Source organism: Pelodiscus sinensis, chromosome 3 (assembly GCF_049634645.1).
Source record: "Pelodiscus sinensis isolate JC-2024 chromosome 3, ASM4963464v1, whole genome shotgun sequence".
Classification (NCBI taxonomy): Eukaryota; Metazoa; Chordata; order Testudines; family Trionychidae; genus Pelodiscus; species Pelodiscus sinensis.
Genome location: NC_134713.1, coordinates 90,036,374 through 90,053,666, shown reverse-complemented (window position 1 = coordinate 90,053,666; position 17,293 = coordinate 90,036,374). Strand labels below are relative to the sequence as shown.

General features: G+C 39.9%; 1 long non-coding RNA gene across 5 annotated transcripts in view; it reads right to left on the bottom strand.

Annotated features, from left to right (window-relative positions):
- LOC142827878 (uncharacterized) overlaps window positions 1-16,626 on the bottom strand; it is an 81,548-nt gene extending 64,922 nt beyond the window's left edge. For all 5 annotated transcript variants that reach the window (XR_012902666.1, XR_012902669.1, XR_012902665.1 and 2 more), the window contains exon 1: window positions 16,307-16,626. This is a non-coding gene — a long non-coding RNA (uncharacterized LOC142827878). The remainder of the gene's footprint in view (window positions 1-16,306) is intronic.
- Window positions 16,627-17,293: the final 667 nt, after the last annotated feature.

The window sequence follows — 17,293 nt, the reverse complement described above, 5'->3', positions numbered from 1 at the left end:
ATCTAGTTCTTTTTTTAACCCTTTTTTTAAACTTAGCAAAGGAGCCACATACAAAATACTAATACAGTTTTGTTTTGTTTTGTTTGTATGTGTTTACAAATCATATTCAAGTCTGGTGTACAGGAGAGTAGAATTAGACTCATTTTTTTCTTGTACTTGTCTGGCATATGCAAATGATATTATATCTGAGACAGAGTGATTGGTGTATAACCTGTAAGTTATTGCATTTGATTTAGGTAGGCTTTTAAATTGCTAAAATGCTAAAAGAATTGTCATGACCTACATTTGCATGACCAGAATTCCTGTGTCATAGTTTTCTGTAATTCTTACCAGATGATAGAGACAAAAATCATGTGTGAATTAAAAAAATCTCTAATGATAGCAAATTATTTCCCAATATTTCATATTTCATTATTTTCAGATGCCCGCTAGATAGTGATAGAAACATCTATTATGTAAGGAAAGAACACTACAGCATTTTTTATTTGCTTCTAACAACCTTTATAATGCAGCTGTTCTTACTGTATCTAATATGTTTAGTTACAATAGCCATGAAAACCTCAGAATGGGTTTAGGAATTTGCAGCTTCAGCAAATTATAATTTTAGCAGTCTCTGGGAATAATGAGATATAAGTAAGCCAACAACATAATCTTTATGATAGTACACAAAGCTTCAGGAGTCTAAGACTGGAATATTCTTATACTGGATAAATCCTTAGAACCAGAAAAAACAGAAAATAGCACAATTTTTATATAAGCCTAAGCTAATGAATGCCTGACTGTTTTACTTCACTACTTCGATGAGATTAAAACTATATTTTCTAATAGGAGTTTTGCCTGAATAAACTGTACAGAACTGAGTCCAGGAATTATATTTCTTTCTTTGTATTTATAAAATCCAACCTCCCATAGAGAATAAAGCATACCGTAAAATCTCGAGTATAATACACACCTATGCATAATGCGCACCTACCTTTTAAACATCAGAATCCCGGCATAAACTGAACTCTTATCTATAATGCACACCCCCATCATACTTGCGATTTTACGGTGTATATATAGGAAGGAAGGGGCCATTCCCACCTGCAGGCTCGCCCGGGGAACACGTGTGCAGCACTGAGAGCTGTGCCTGCCGCAGGGCAGGGGGAGAGGGTGAGTCAAAAACTTTACAGATGACCTCCTATGTATAATGCGCATCCCGGCTTTAACCCTTAAAAACTGGGGGAAAAGTGTGTTTTATACTTGCGATTTTATGGTATGTACAAAATGTACTGAATGCACAGAAATGCAAGTAATTCCATGCCTTCTCAGAGGTCTAACAGGGTATGTCTACACTACCACCCTAGTTTGAACTAGGGTGGTTAATGTAGTCAATCAAAGTTGCAAATAAAGCCCGGGATTTAAATATCCCGAGCTTCATTTGCATCTTGCCGGGAGCCGCCATTTTTAAATCCCCGGTAGTTCGTACTCTGTGCCCGCGAGGAGTAACGGTAGTTTGAATTAGAAAGCCTAATTCTAACTACCTACTCCGTGCCGTGTGTAGCCGCGGGCATGGAGTCTGCACTAACGGGGATTTAAAAATGGCAGCTCCCGACAAGATGCAAATGAAGCCCGGGATATTTAAATCCCGGGCTTCATTTGCAACTTCGATTCACTACATTAACCACCATAGTTCGAACTAGGGTGGTAGTATAGACATACCCTCAGACTCTACAGACATCCTTTACCATCTCAAATTCATTTCTGATTAGCTAAATGGACTTCTAACAGAATCTTATAATGTCATTAAACTTAGGCTCTGTCAGACAAAGTTGGTGGAATAAGTTCTAAACTTGAGTCCCATCACCAGCACCAAGAATATCCTGCTACCAACCCTCATACTTAAAAGTTAAGGAGAATTAAATTAAATGCCTCATCTGACCATAACTGCCATAGCAGAGCTTAGGGAAGGAGACAGCGCCTCAGAACTCAAGCATATACAGACTCACTTTGGTTGTACAGACCTTCTAAATAGAACTGCACCACAACGCACACATTTCTCCCAATACTGAGCTGTCTATACATTCAGTGAAACAGATGATTAAGACATCAGTTTACAAACATCTAGAAGATAATAAGATAAGTAAAGATCAGCAAGGATTTGTCAAACCAACCTGATAGCTTTCTTTGACAGAGTAACAAGCTTTGTGGATGGGAGGAAGTGATAGATGTGGCGTACCTAGACTTTAATAAGGCTTTTGATACAGTCTTACATGACCTTCTCATTAACAAACTAGGGAAATACAACCAAGATGGCGCTACTATAAGGTGTGTGCATAACTGATTGAATAACCATTCCCAGAGAATATTTATCATTGGTTCACAGTCATGCTGGAAGAACATAATGCATGGGTTTCCTCGGGAATCAGTTTTGGGTCCAATTCTGTTCAATATTTTCATCAATGATTTAGATACTAGCAGAGAGAGCACACTTTTTGCAGATAATACCAAGCTGAAAGGGGTTGCGAGTGATTTGGAAGATAGAATTATAATTCAAAATGATCTGGACAAAACAGGAGAAATGGTCTGAGGCAAACAGAATGAAATTCAATGAGGACAAATGCAAACTACTCCACTTAGGAAGGAACAATCAGTTGCACACATACAAAATGTGAAATGATTGTCTAGGAAGGAGTACTACAGAAAGGGATCTGGGGGTCATAATGGACCACAAACTAAATATGAGTTGACAGTGTAACACCATTGCAAAAAACAAACATAATTCTGGGATGTATTAGCAGGAGTGTTGTAAGGAACGAGAAATAATTCTTCCACTCTACTCCATCCTGATTAGGCCTCAACTGGAGCATTGTGTACAGTTCTGGGCACCACATTTCAGGAAATATGTGAATAAATTGGGGAAGGTCCAGGGAAAAGCAAAATATTTAAAAGACTAGAAAACATGACCTATGGGAGAAGATTGAAAGAATTCAGTGTTTAGTCTAGAAAAGAAAAGACTGAAAGGGAACATGAAAACAGCATTCAAGTAGCCATTCTGCAATATAGCTGTCTCTCCAATTAGCTCCTTCCCTTCTCATGTAATAGAAAACAATCGGATTCCAGGCACATCCCATTTTCCTGGCACAAGCAAACCTGGCACAAGCAAACTCCTCTTATCCTAACTTGCTTTAAGCAGCACACCAAATTTAGTAGTCCAAACTCTTACTGTTTATGAGGAGTTCTTGAACAAACAGACTCACAGGCGGACAGACAGGCAGACGCACATCTCTAAAATATATAGGTAGATAAAGAATTTGATTTTACTAACTTTTACAAATGGCATGTAAATCTGTTAATGAAACAGAACCATGACATGTTGCTATGGCATAGTAGGCTACAATTGAAACTACTGAGTAGCTGTGACTAATGTCACCCTGCCCTCTAACCTGGAGTGTGCTTTGCAATGCTTTGCTGTCATAGCTTTAAATCTGGGCTGCTCACAAACAGCTTCCAGCATGCAAGTCATTCCCAGATATGTGTGTGCTGTAGACAGCTGTACCTTGGCTCTCACCAATCTTGGTTACACTACAGAGTAACCCAATATACTCCTAGTCTTAGATCCCTCAACCCCCAGAAATGCATGTTTTGTACTGCTCAGCCCTTCCTTGAGCAATACAAGTTTATATAAACCGTTATTTCTTTAATAGAAATAATATGCATACAACTTGCCACCCCAAATGGATTTTTCCAGGCAATTCCATTTAAACACACTGGAAAAATCATAAAAGAAGTTTATTCACTACAAAGAGAGATTTCAAGGGAGTACATATAGGGAGACATAACATTCAGAAACTATTACAAGAAAATAAAGTTAAAATGCTATTGCTGCCTACCGTATCAGATTCAGGCAACATTTCTCACCGTATGCATTCAGCAGTCTTCTTACATTGAGCCTTCTTCTCCCAGAATCCAACAGATGCTTCTTTTGTCACGTCAGGTGAAAACAATGTGACTGGTAGGGCCTCGGGGGTTTTGTCCCTCCTTTTTATAGTATCAGTCACCTTTTTGAAACACATTTCCATCTGGGTACAAGGAAACAAAAATCTATGGGGAAAGACATGTTGCTCAAGTCCATTCCAATTAGGTGTGCCCAGAAGATTTTTTTCCCCTAGCAGTATTCAGAGGGTCAGCCTGAGAATCCCGTGGTGTCATGCCTTCATGGAGCTCAATAAAAGTCCCGCTAAACCACCAGACCCTCCGTTCCTTCTTACAGCAGCTCCAACATAGTGTGTTTGTGTGTGTGTACACACACACACACACACATATATATGTCAGTAATAAATACTTAGCCTCTATTAATTTTGTATCATACAGTCAAATAATTCCTTGCCTCTTATACTATGTAACTGGTCATTTATATCATACTTCTTTTCAATTATTGAGTGAATGCAGTAAGACTTAGAATCCAAGCTTTTTAGGACTTGCTGAATGTAGACTTAAACTTTGCTATCAGCAAACATTTGCCAATATTCACTTAAAATTCTTGACTCCAAGTTCCCTACAATAAACTTTTCATTAGAATATCTGGGGGAAAGTCAAAGAAAATATATTTAAAGATTTGAATGAATATTTATGGAAAGTATTTTATAGTATTCAATTTGTACTCATCCTGAAGCACTTTACAACTATCTACTATATATTTGAGAGAGTTTCTCTGTCTGTCTGTCCATCTGTTCAAGAGCTCTTCTTAAAGAGTAAGAGCTAGGACCACCAAATAAGGTATACAGCTTCCTCTTATCATAACTTAAAGCAAAGTCAGGGTTTATTTGTGCCAGAAAAATGGGATTGCTTCTCATAAAACCATAAAAAAAAGGGACAAAGTCACCATCCGGAATTGCCCCAGGTCTCAGCCTCCCATCCTCCCTTCAAGGACGGTCGGGGGGCTGAAGCTCCTTCCCCACCTCATTTGTACAGGGCCATTGCTGGCTGTTCCCTTTTATAGAAGGAAAAGTACACAGTTTGCTGCATTCCTCACTCTGGCTGGAGAGAGCAGGGGCAGATGAACCTTGACCTGCATACCTTCCCCAGTTTCAGAGGGGTAGCCATGTTAGTCTGGATCTGCAAAAGCGACAAGGAGTCCTGTGGTACCTTATAGACTAATAGATGTATTGGAACATAAGCTTTCGTGGGCAAAGACCCACTTCATCAGATGCATGTAGTGGAAATTTCCAGAGGCAGGTATAAATATTCAGGCTAGAGATAACAAGGTTAATTCAGTCAGGGAGGGTGAGGCCCACTTCTAGCAGATGATCTGGAGGTGTGAACACCAAGAGAGGAGAAATTGCTTTTGTAATTGGCTAGCCATTCACAGTCTTTGTTTAATCCTAAGGTGGTGGTGTCAAATTTGCAGATGAACTGTAGCTCAGCAGTTTCTCTTTGAAGTCTGGTCTTGAAGTTTTTTTGCTGCAGGATGGGTACCTTTAAATCTGCTACTGTGTGTCCAGGGAGATTGAAGTGTTCTCCTACAAGTTTTTGTATATTGACATTCCTAATAACTGATTTGTGTCCATTTATTCTTTTACATAGGGACTGTCCAGTTTAGTTGATGCATATAGCAGAGGGGTATTGCTGGCACATGACAGCATATATTACATTGCTAGATGTGCAGGTGAATGAACCAGTGATGGTGTGGCTGATCTGGTTAGGTCCTGTGATGGTGTCGCTGGTCTAGATAAGTGGGCAGAATTGGCACCGAGGGTTGTTGCATGGATTGGTTCCTGAGTTAGAGTTACTGTGGTGCGGTGTATAGTTGCTGGTGAGAATTTGCTTCAGGTTGGCAGGTTGTCTGTGGGCGAGGACTGGCCTGCCTCCCAAAAGCCTGTGAAAGTAAGGATCATAGTTCAGAATGGGTTGTAGATCACTGATGATCCTGATTAAACAAAGACCGTGAATGACTAGCCAACTACAAAAGCAGTTTCTCTTCTTTTGGTGTTCACACCTCCAGATCATCTGCTAGAAGTCGGCCTCGCCCGCCCTGACTGAATTAACCTTGTTATCTCTAGCCTTATTCTGGCCTGCCTATTTATATCTGCCTCTGGAAATTTCCACTACATGCATCTGATGAAGCCCATGAAAACTTATGCTCCAGTACATCTGTTAGTCTATAAGACTCCTTGTCCCCTTCCCCAGTTGTGTCCGCCAAAGCTGCAGGGGCCAAGTAGAGGTGCTTCTCACCTGGCCTCCAAGCTACCGTGGTGAGAGAGGGCTTGGCTAGTTCTCTCTCATCAGGGTCACCAGCATACTGAACCCCCTTATCCCCTGCCCCACCCTCAAGCAATGATTTAATGAAGCATGTACATTTTCATTTTGTTTTCCAAAAATCAAAAAGTAATCGAGTTAAGGAGCCAAGCAATGCTGGGGTAAATCATCTAGTAATATATAATACAACATTTCTGAAACTGAGCCATTTCTTTCATGGAACAGAATACCATCATATTGGCATAAAGCGTTCAGTATAACACACGAAGAGGCAGTTTGACCAAGTACATAAGGCAGTCCATATACAGAGCAGATGTAAGTTCCCATTTAAAAGACCCTAAGTATTAATGCCTTTAACTGTTCACAAAAGCCAAGTAGTAAACATTTGCAAACAATTTCTTTGCCATATTGTGTTCTCTCTATTGTTAAGATTCATGACATCCTAAGCTACTGTTTCTATTGGTGTATCTGTCAGTTGTCTTGCAGTTGGACACACATTTTGGTTTAACTGAATAATTTGAAAACTCTTATTAGCATTAATGGGATCAACATTTAGAATTTGTGTATAATCATGCTCCTTTTAATAGGTAAGTTCCTGACTCTAGTCATATGATGTACTCTTTTTCACTTCCTTAAAGGACCATATATTCCACAGACTGATGTAAGCCAGCCTGATAACTGAGCCCTTACACTCTGCAGTTGCCAGAGTCAAAATATCAACTGGATGCAGGAGATCCCTTTGGGTGAGTTTTTCACAAGATGCATTTTGACTTTGATAACAAGGTTTTTTTCACCTGTAAGTACTTACTGGACCAAATTTTGCTCTCATTACATTGGTGTAAATCCAAAGTAACACCACTGATTTACAGTACTATAACCGAGGCCAGAATTGGGACTACAGTGTTTTAGCCGACTGATATGTGCCATCTTTTAAGCACTGTAACTGTAGTCTCAAGACAGCATTTAAGCCATCCATGATAAATGATGTTGAACTATGTAACAGCATCTAAAGTACTGATAAACTGATGATTTTGAGCATTTGGTTTTTACACTCTGGTAGATATTTTTGGCAAGTTTATACCTCTGCTAAAAAAACTGTTGCTATTATGGCACTGTTTTAGTCATATGCCAAAGTTCTTTTTCTTAAATGAACTTTTAATTCATTCTTTGTTTTGTTTTTATTGTTTGCATAAGAACACCACATGCTAATTCACCCCATGGAGTGTAAGTACTATCCAAACATCACAAAGTCAGTTCCAAAGTCCAGACATTTACCAGTCCCTCCCGCACAAAGCATATAACAGCAAAATCTTCATTCCAAATTGAAGTCAACCAGAACTTTGGAGTGTCTTCAGAGTAAAATACTGTGCAGAACAGCTGCAGGAGTCGTAATATATAACCCACTGTGGGGTGGACATCACCCTATAATATTGAAAATATACGACATAATTTACACATGATGACAAGATAATGTTTTCATAAGAATTTCTTCAAAAGAGGAAGGAGTACCATAACAACTAAAAATAACCAGAGATACATTCCCATTGTCTAAAGTCCACACTGGGTACAGCCATAATGGCAGCCAACACCTTCTTGGCCATGAGCCCTGTCAGTTACCTCAACCCTGATTCAGGCAGAAATGAAACTCAATCCTTCTACTGGATCATTTCCAACCAATCCTCCACCTTCTAGACTGGGGAGAAGCCATTAATCCAGAGTCCTTATTCTTTTGCCTCCAAACTGTAGAGTTTGTCAGTTTACATAATACTTCAATAGGAGCACTTGAAGCCCTCCTTTCGTACTGCTTTTCAAAATAAGTGTACATCACAAAATACTCATTGTTACACAATATGTTTATAATGGTGACTCTGATTTGGCACATACTGTTTCCTGTACCTATTTAGCTAAGGCAAAACGGGCACTTTTTTAACAGTGACTCAGTATCTCATGAATGCATACTTTGCTATAAACAGAACAATACACTTACTTACCTGAGATAATATTTCAGGAAAAATTTTATCTGTGTGAATTTCCTCATTTTAAGAGGCTGATTTTGTAAGCTATATATAGATGTAAATAAATCTAGCATTGTAGAAAGGTTTTAATGTCACAGTAGCTTTTAAGAAAATAATCCTCAGCCCTGCAAAGAACAGCCAACCAGCAAACGGGTTTGTATTGTCAGAAACAGACCCCCTGATGCCTTTTCTTCCATAGTTTAAATAGTGTACATGAGAAAGAGAGCGGGGGAAGCATATATCAAGCCAGCAGCACAATGAATCCGAATCCTGGCAACCATTTCCAGCCTGCAGCTTGTATTTTTCACTCATATTGGGAGAAAATTGCAAACACCTTCTGATGTGGAAGACAACCAGGAGTAGAATTTGGATGCAGATTCTTGCTTTCTGTGAACAAGACTTAGATACTGATGCCAATTTAAAAACATTGGACCTGATTCTCTATCCCGCTCTGGTCCTTTTGCATTGTTGCAGCAGCACAAGGAAGCCAGAAATTAGCTAGCTTTCAGAAGCCAGGGAATTCTGCCCACGCAGTATAACCAGCTCCTTTGTTGCCTCTTCCATATACTAATGGCCTGGCACAAGGAGCATGTTATAATGGAAGGATACATAACTAGAGCACAATAGCACTTGGCTAATTTCAGTTCATGATCAGCTCCCTGAGGGTCATTGCCATTTAGGCTTGTTTACAGAAGCTCTGAGTCTGTTCTAAGCGACACAAGCAGAGAGCTGGACTGAGAGTCAGGGAAACAATCAATTCCTTCAACATCCTCTTCATCCCATCCCATCTCTGCAGGTTATATGTGCCACCAAGGATCTGGGCTGTTTTTATTGGGGTGTTGGTCTTTTTTATTTAAACTTCAGATTTTGTCTCCCTCTGAAAGACTAACCATCAATGTACTATTTCACATTGTAAAAGGAAAATTATACTATTAAAGCTCAAAAGCTTTATATATCACTGTGGAAAGAATGACTGAATTGATCTCTACACTTCCAGACTCATATATCTGATATTATTCTCTAGAACAGTGTTTCTCAACCTTTTTTTATAAAATACCCCTTTTTAAACAAATTATAAGTACCCCCAATATCTATAGTTTTCAGACACTCAAAATTTTTTTCTACAATTTCAACACATTTGTTTAAACAACTTACTCGTAGCCAAGCGGGCAATGAAATTTTGGGGTGTAAAAAAGTACAAAAATAATAAAGCGCTGCAAAACTTAAAACAAAAATTCTGTTTTCCCCAAATTTCAGTTGTGTTGACATACCACCCAAACCTCTCTCAAGTATCCCTAAGGGTACATGTACCACTGGTTGAGAAACACTGTTCTAGAACACCAGTTAGAACACCTGAAGATTTTACAGTTTTTGTTAATGAGTAAAGCATCTTCATTTTGGCAAGTACATGTATGTTTAATATACTGCCCACTAGCATTATTCTGTAAAGCTTTTGAGTCAGACTACACTTAAATCCTGACTCTGTCCATAAAAAAGTTTCCTATTGGAAACGACCCCTGATCCTTCCCTGGGAATAGGATTACTCATATTCAAAACCCTTATTAGCGAGTCCAATAATTAGTTCTAACTAAAAGGACACATAATTGTTCCTCTGAAACCAAGAAGAGAAAAAATACAATTTGGTTTCACAAAGATGTTTCACAGAAGTTGTCTTGAGTTTAGCTACATGCTAATAGGTTTTTTTAAAGCATTTCCACATTGTAGATGTACGATAGATTATACCTCTGTATTTCCACAGCCTACACACTATTGCAATTACAAAGGCACAGTTTTACAAAAGTTAACTTAAAAAGCAACAAATAGTCTGGTAGCACTTTAAAGACTAATCAAACATGTAGATGGTATCATGAGCTTTCATGGGCACAGCCCACTTATCTGAAGAAGTGGGCTGTGCCCACGAAAGCTCATGATTCCATCTACATGTTTTGTTAGTCTATAAAGTGCCACCAGACTATTTGTTGTTTTTTAAGTTTATTCTGTACAGACTAACTCAGCTACCCCCTGAAGCTTTTGTGCCTTGTAAGCAATGCTTAATTTGTAATGAAAGAGATGCCAGGACTCAAGCTCGTTATAACTTTGAATGTGAAGTGGCATTGTTATTGTTACCATTATTTGAAGGTGTAACCTAATGAACATGCTACCGTTAGAGGTTTACCACCATATATTGTTACATTGTATATTGACATAGATGTCAGCATTTCTTCTGCTGGATCAGTGATCTGCCTTCATGAATTCTTCTTTCCACACTGCAATAAGATCTGACACCTCCAGAGTTCTCCACTTCTTGAAGCACGTTGGCAGGCTTGTGTCCCCATAATCAGCTGAGCTCATGAGCTCTCCACACTGAAAACTGAACATTTGGTGCTGGCTTCTGTTGTGGTCTGGAGGCACTCAGAATTGATGAAACTGTTTACCACACTGGATATCTCCTTAGGGATTTGGCAGTTTCAAAGGAGGATGAAAGGAGCTTTCTTTTGGCTCGTAATACAATCTCAGCATAAGCTTTGAGAAATTGTTTAAGTTCAGTTTCAGCCTCCATTTTCTACCATAGATACTCAAGTTTCCTACTCTCTGTCTGTATCTGGCACAAGGTATCAGAAAAGCACAGGGCTCTGGGTAGACTACAGGGAAGAAAGTAGACAACGCAAGGATGGTGGAGGCTACCACATACTGATCTTGATTCATCATATCCTCAACCTTTTTCCTGTGGGCTGAGTGCTGCTGTCCTTTAGTATGCTTTAGAACTGGATAAAGTCTAAGTTTTTGTGGTTGAATTAGGACCAGGTGTCTTTCTTGTGGCCTGAGAACAGGAAGAGCTCTGATCACTGCCTTAATGAGGCAATGGTTATGATTAAGACAACAGTTGGGTTGTGATGGTCTCGATAATGATATGGAATGAAAAAGACCAAAATGTGATTAGCTGTATGGATTGGACCAGAAAAAGCATATTAAAGACCGAGGAAGCAAGCAAGAAGAGTTTTTGGACTTTTACATCTGTTCATGATGACAAGTCTGGGGTATTTCACCACCAACACTGATACAATACTCCTTTTGAGCCCACTAATTTTCGTTGGTCTATACATGAGCACAAAATCAGTTCGCTTTTCCATAGTATTGGTAGATGAAGGAATTCAAATGAACATTGGCTAAGGCATGTCTTTTGGATTTGAAACAAAACCCCCTACATAGAACCCAAAATATAAAACATTTTTATGAGAAAATAGTTTCTTTTTTAGCTCACTAGTGGTGAAAAATGCATTCTTATTTTTAATCTAATCTTAGGATCTTTCAACTTTCAAAGCCAAGAATATTTTTAAATCAGGATTCCTGACTGCAGACTTAAGCAATTTTTGTCATGCCCCCAACCTTACAAAAATACATTTCTGCCTCATACCAGAAGATGATCTAAAAGCTAGTCCTGCCAGAACTCCTACTGCTATGCTCATAAACTGTAAACCTGAATAGCACTTATAAAATTCCTTTAAAAATAAGTATTGAGAGAATACCTTCTATTTGCTTAAGCATTTTTTCTCAAATTAATCTTTTTTTGTTCTGGCCCACCAAGTTACTTTTTCTGGCATCATCAAGTCATTAACTTCCCACTGAAATCAACAAAAATCTTGGTGCAAGACTGGTATGTACAACCCCTTAGATGTTTAATGCTAGTTGTATTTAGAGTATTTCAAAGCAATCAATTAACTACTTTATCTCTGGGTGATAAAATACTACTTCCATTCCAGTTTTCTACTCCTGAAAAAAAGTGGCAGATTTTTTTTCTTCCATTTGTTAAGAACAAACAAAAGGTTTAACTATTTGGAAAAAATAGTTCCCTCTTAAGATGTCCCTTGCTTGATTTTTGTGATGTCTCAGCCACACTGATTCCACAGTTGTCTTTAGAGTCTTCCAAGATAAAGCAGGGAAGACAAAAATCTTGTTTGCTAATGTAAAAATAACATGCTGGGGAAAACAAATTGTTCAAGTCTTCTTTTTATAAAAGCAAGATTTGCTCCTTCCCCCTTAAAATTCTATAAAACTAATATTTTCCTATATATTATTCTTGGGGCAAGGGGAGCAAAGCAATGGAAAAAGATGGAAGTGCGACAGAGGGAAAAGCCAAAATCCAAGGATGCTCATGTTCCTGATTGTCTACTGAAATGCTAAGGAAAGACTGAACAAGGGAAAAAATATCAAGTGTGTTTTGACATATTGTTTTATATCCTCAAGAGTGCAGCACTCCAATAGCTCACTTGTCTCTGGTGCTCATTAGCTATGGACCTTTCATGCTGATGAGGTAATTCCCTTAACACACTATAAACCGTAGGATATCCTCCTCTCTGTTTCATGTTTTGACATTGGAAAAGGTCAGAAAAGTGTTTCGAATAGTGCTATGCACTGCTTTCAAAGGGGAGCAGAGAGGAATAAAAAAAGATAGACCCAAATAAACTTGTCCAAGTTTCCTAATACAGTGTAAGAAACCTAAGCAAAAAAGTATTGCAACAGAAATGAATGTAGACTATCACAATTTTGTTCACATAAATTGATAGCAGCTAAGATTTATTTATTTTCAATAGAATGTTGAGTAAATAGCTGACAGTATCCATCTACTCCTCAAGGGAACTTTACTTACAGTAAGTTTAGGGCATACATCAAACAGTTTACAAGACAACAATTTATTTTGAATGTCAAAAACTACTGCTCTACACACATGACTTTTATTAAAACTATGCTTCCTGCATAACAGAGGCATGTACAAATTAAATTAAAACAGAAATAAAGGTATTTTGTTACTTATGCCTCAACCATGGTCTACAATACATTTCTTAAAGAAGAATTCAAACATGAATTACATTTAATGAAACTGCAAATATTACACATGTTCATTCCAATAAATGCAATTTTGCACGTTTTGCAAAATATTAAAGAATCTGATATTTTGAGTTTCCTAATTTGTGTTTTTTGTTTTGTTTAACATTTTCATGTCAATTGTATTTCTTCAACACAAAATGCAACTACTACAATTGGGAATTCATAAATTTAATGTTGGTTATTTAATCCTCTGTTTTATAACAGAAAAGAGAAAATTGACTCAATTGAACACATATGCCTCAGCCAAAAGTATAATGGTAGAAAGCATTTTGGGATCATTTTTGTAATGTATTAATTTCTAAAAAAATGAGTGGAGTTTGAATCTATCTTGTTTTATGTTTACATTAAAACGGACACTATTTTCATCTTTCTAAACAAGGGGACAGAACAACTTTTTCTGTTGAGAAATATGCAGGAAGCAGTTAGAGGGGCACCTTCCTGGCAAATTGTCCCCTCAAGGAGGGGAAGTGGCTTGGGATCATGAGGGATTGGACAAGTTCTCTGACCAGAGCAGGGGTGGGAACCTTTTTGGGTTGGGAGCCCCTGACTCAAAGAAGAAACAGTTGGGGGCCACATACAAGTGAAAAATCAAAAGAACAACCATCCCAAAAAAAAAACATCCTCACTGAGATGGCCCCCGACTGAGAAGGAGAAAGACACACCCCACATTCCCCCTCATATACCATAGCCTATGAGGGCCCAGGGTAGTAGATTTTGTGTGCTCCAGCCCCGCGATGGGGACGGCAGGGGGGCTGGTGTGCCAGTGCTGGCAGAGAGGGGAGCCCTGAGCCTCAGGAGCCAGATCCAGCCAAGCCAGCTGGAGTCTTGGTAGTGCACCAGCCCAGCTAGAGGCAGCAGGAGAAGGAAGGAAACTGCTAGCCAGGTTGTTAGTGAGCTGAGTGCTGCAATCAGGGTCTGTTTCTCTGAAGTGCTGGGAGCAAGATGCCTTGCTGGGGGAGATGAAGGAGCTTCAGGGATGAGATGAGATGAGATGAGATGGAGGGAGGGAAAGGACAAAGCAGGGAGACAACAGCAAGAGGGAGCACACTAAAGGGCTGATTGGTAGGCAGCAGAGGGGAAACATAACTGCCATCTGACACATGTCCATGCTCACCAGCCACTGTAGCTCACAGCCATGCCGGCCAGAAACGAAACAAGAGGTGGAACCCTGGTGGCCAAGAGCCGGCACACAACAAGGGATGCACTCACAGACTAGCAGAGGGAGCGGCCAGCCCCACACGCACCTTACCTCACCACTGGCCCTGCACACCCACCCCTATCTTCGGTCTCTGGACCCCCACAACTCACCATTGGTGAGTACATGGCTGGCAAGCAAGGATCCAGCCAACAATAGGACCCCCCCCCCAGTGCTGATGAGAGAGGAGACAGAAAATACAGGACAATTTGCCCTTTTTAAAGAAAAAGCCAGAACACATACAGGAGGGCTTAAATACTGGATTGTGCCTTTAAAATTTGGACATATGGTTATCCTATCCAAGTGGGTTCATGAGGAAAATGACATCCAGTTCTGCTGAGCCATATGGATGCTTTTCTCCACTCTATTGTGATGCCCCATGTCTTCCCTACCATCATGACTCCTGTTGAAGCTTTGCTACTATCTAAATCCTAGAACGGTTGTTTAAGAGCAGATGTAGTATGAAACCCACAAATTAATGCAACTGCAAACTATGAAGAGTGACATGCAAAGGTTTTATTTTAAAATTGGATCTTTGACCCCTTTTTGCTACTTCCTCCTGACAGATGGAGGGGGTATAAATGTTTTTTCCTACATTTTTTTCCTTTAAGAATGGCAGGAATGTCAAGTCTAGTCTTCCTCGGATTTGCTGAAGGACTGAGACAGAGGGAGGAATAAGGAGAGATGGGGTACTGAACCTTTAACAAAAACATTCTCTCTCCAAAATATATGTTAGTCGCTAAAGTTAAACAAATTCTAAAAAAAAAAAACCCCACAACTGTTCAGTCTTCAGTCATATTTTCATATTATTCACTACTCTTGTAGTCAGAGTGCTTCAAGAGGACTTCTGTGATAGACAAGAACTGAATCGCCAACACAGAAAAAAATTAATATACAAGTCAAATCCTATCAGCCTTCTTTGCACATCTTAAACAAAATGTGAAATTCTATTTTCAGGCTACCATTAATTTCTCAAACAATTTCCACTTGGAAATGCTGTGAGTCACCAGGGAACAGTACCATGGCAACAAACAGTCTCCTGCTCTTCCAGAAGCCCCAGGGAGCCCTTTCCAAGCAAAGTGTCAGTGCAGAGAGTTCGTTGGAGAAAGTTATCTCCCTCCTCATCCAGCACATGGGCAGGGGTGGGGAATGTGTTCTTTCCATGCACAGATATCCAAGGGACAATTTGGGGCAAGACTAGTACATTTGTTATGGAGAATTTCAAAGTAATTAAATGTCCACTATTCCCTAATAGAGACATCTTGGAATAATAGTAAAGAAAGATGCTTTCTTCCTGTTCCAAGAAAAGCTCACAAAGTATCAATTTTAATACAATAGTCACAAAAATAATACACTAAATGTGAAACTACTTTGCCTGCATTTGTTCTATGCATTTAATCTTTCTTATACCCTAGATTCTTGGCTGTAACTGCCAATAACATAAGGGAATAAGAACTGTGCAGCATAAGGCACAACAGGCAGCAAATTATAGCATATTAATAATTCAAGGTTAGTGTGTTTTTAGGCAAAAGACTCAAGTTTTAGTGCCATCAACTCTTTAATTAGGCCAATAATATATTGTAAATAATTTGCCCATATCTTACTGAGACATTTTATTAAATATAGCCAGGGCTGCCATTAAGCTTTTAAAAGACTTCTCATCTCATTTTATATGCTCCTAACTTGTTTATAAAATTTACATATACATGTGTGTGTATACAATAGACATGATATACACATCTATTCAAATATAGAAACACACACTACAGCAAAAACATTAGAAATGGTAATTTTCTGGGCTGAAAAATTCCATGCTTGGTGTCTTTGGAAATCATAAGCAAAATCTCTTTAGCAGTTTTTAAATGAGAGCAAAACTGGACTGCAGCTCATCTAGGAATGACACGAGAACCTCCAGCTCCCTCTCAAACTGCAGTCCTTCTAGAAGTCAGCAGAGTTTTTCCTCTCTACTTACCATTCTTCCAGGAAGGGGAGAGGGGAGCAGACAGCCATGCTGGGTCCCTGGGCAAAGTGTGTGTGTGGCTGCCTCTGAGCTCCTAGAAGGGGCGGGGATGAGGTAGAAGGGACAGGGCCAAGGGCAGCCAATCCTCAGCACTCCTCAAACCATAGAGCCCCTTCAGCACTTCCTGGAGCATATTGTACAGTGCCCCCACCTCCCAAGGCAGCCCTAACAGCCACCTGGAACGTGTGTCATAATGCTCCCATGGCAATTTAAAGGGCTTGGGGCTCTGTGTGCCACTGTTGCTGCCACAGCAGCAGCAGCAGCAGGAGCAGCTGTAGGTGTAGGCCCCTTTGAATTACTGGTACCCGGGGCAATTGCTCCCTTTATGCTCCCCCCACCCCCTGTCGGCAGGCCTAGGGACCCCCCCAGGCCAGCCCCTACTCCCTCATCCTCCTTCCCTTCCTGCATTAACTACAGGCAGGTGGTGATTCTGGTCTTCCTGCTTGCAGCATCCAGCCTGGGAAAGAGGGGGGCCATTAAAGAGCCCATGGCACTACTCCCCCCACCTTGGGAAGGAGGAAAGGAATCTTGCTTCTGGTTTCACTTCAGCCCCCAACTAGGCATATATGGGGGCTGAAGAACCCCAGGAGCAGCACAGGTGAAGCTGGGGTCGGGGCTGAACTGATGGGGTTGGGGGGACAGGATTAATTACTGGCAGGAGACATAATGTGGAGTGAGATCTCCTTTAACGGGGAACAAAAAAAAATCACCCTACCTAATCTGTTTGAAAGATTGGCAACACTAAAAATTGCCACATGTACATGCAAGACACAGGGGATTAACAGGGGAAGGTCAAACATTAAAAATTAGTTAGTACCCATTACATCTCTCGCATTTCGGACAGTAACAAAGCTCATCCACTCCTACCTGTTTCTAGCAAGCCTTTCGATCCTTCTTCAGCTGTGCCCCAGGGCTAGGGCTAGGTCTACACTGGCATGA